This window comes from Octopus bimaculoides, chromosome 11, assembly GCF_001194135.2.
Source record: "Octopus bimaculoides isolate UCB-OBI-ISO-001 chromosome 11, ASM119413v2, whole genome shotgun sequence".
NCBI lineage: Eukaryota > Metazoa > Mollusca > Cephalopoda > Octopoda > Octopodidae > Octopus > Octopus bimaculoides.
Window position 1 is genome coordinate 53,949,065 of NC_068991.1, and position 1,900 is coordinate 53,950,964.

Consider the following 1,900-nt stretch of genomic DNA (forward strand, 5'->3'; position numbering starts at 1 on the left):
TGTGTGTGTGTAATTGTTAAAGAGGACAACAAGCATTAAAGCAAGGCAAACATCTCAAGTCATATGCATTATTATTATTATTATTATTATTATTATTATTATTATTGGAAAATAAATTCCAGGTGTTTCTGAGATATCCCAGTGTATGGGATATTCCATCATCAGAGACAAATAGGGAAAATGAGAAGGGTATAGATTAATGAAATGATGACATAGAGGACAGAAGGGAGGGAATAAGGAGATGAAGAATGGGAAGAAAAAAGAGAAATAAAAGATTATAGATTATATGTACATGTTTCAGACTCAGTACAACAGGTTTATCTTTTACTTGTTTCACACACACATATATATCCGATGAACTTCTTTCAAGTTCTATCTATGAAATCCACTTGCAAGGCTTTGGTCAGCCCGAGACTATAGCAGAAGACACTCGTCCAAGGTGCGGTGCCACACAGTGAGATTAAACCTAGAACCATGTGGCTGGGAAACAATTCACATTCACGCATACATACATACATATGATTGATACATACTCACACATATATACACACATTTCAGATTCAATACAGCAATTCACTCCTATATACATACAACGGGAAGTCAAAAAATTATCTACACTTTCATCATAACATATCTTTATTATTGTCAGGCTACGTCCTGCACATGTGTTCTTATAGTTGGTACTATTGTGGTCACATGATCGAAGTTTGAGCCTGATCGTGCCATTTTCCTTTCTGGCTTTACAGTGTAAGCATGGCCGCTCCACTAGTAATGTGCACCAAAGAAGAACATAGAGCAGTGATCTGATTTCTCTGGTTGGAAGGTATGTCAGGTACTGAAATTCATCAGAGGCTTTTTGTACAATACAGGAACAGTGCACTACTGCATACAAGTGTGTATGAGCGGATCAAGAAGTTTAAAAGTGGCCAGACAACTGCAATGCATGAAGAGGGAGCAGACCACCCATCAACCTCCACCACTGACAAGAAGGTTCAACAAGCTCAAGAGATGATAACGGTGAACCAGTTCACCATTACCATCTCTCTGATCACTGCTCTTTGTTCTTCTTTGGTGAACATTGCTAGTGAAGTGGCCATGCTTACACTGTAAAACCAGAAAGGAAAATGATGCAACCAGGCTCAAACTCCGATCACATAACCACAATAGTACCAACTATAAGTATGCATGCACAGAAGGAAGTGTGACAATAATAAAGATATGTTATAGCAAAAGTGCAGATAATTTTAAACTTTCCCTCATATATGCACACATACACACATTTCAGATGCAAAACAACAGTTTAGTCATAAACATCATCATCATCGTTTAATGTCCGTTTTCCATGCTGGCGTGGGTTGGACGGTTTGACTGGGAGCTGGCAAGTCAGTAGGCTGCGCCAGGCACCAATCTGATCTTGGAAGGTTTCTACAGCTGGATGTCCTTCCTGACACCAACCACTCTGAGAGTGTAGTGGGTGCTTTTTATGTGTCACCAGTATGGGAGCCAGTCAAGTGGCACTGGCATTGACCATGTTCAGTTGGTGCTTTTTACATGCCACCAGCACAAGGAGCCAGTCAGGCATCACTGGCATTGACCCACGCTTGAATGGTGCTTATTACATGCCACCAGCACAGGTGCCAGTCAGGTGGCACTGGCATCAGCTACAACTACAATTTCCATTTTGAGTTCAATCTTGATTTACTTTTGACTTTCATTTATATATATATATCATCATCATCATCATCATCATCGTTTAACGTCCGCTTTCCATGCTAGCATGGGTTGGACGATTCGACTGAGGACTGGTGAAACCGGATGGCAACACCAGGCTCCAATCTAATTTGGCAGAGTATCTACAGCTGGATGCCCTTCCTAACGCCAACCACTCAGAGAGTGTAGT

General features: G+C 40.8%; 1 protein-coding gene across 1 annotated transcript in view; it reads left to right on the forward strand.

Moving 5' to 3' along the window:
• The window catches only part of LOC106869862 (sodium/potassium/calcium exchanger 4), a 186,659-nt gene that overhangs the window by 154,847 nt on the left and 29,912 nt on the right, over positions 1–1,900 (forward strand). The window lies entirely within an intron of this gene.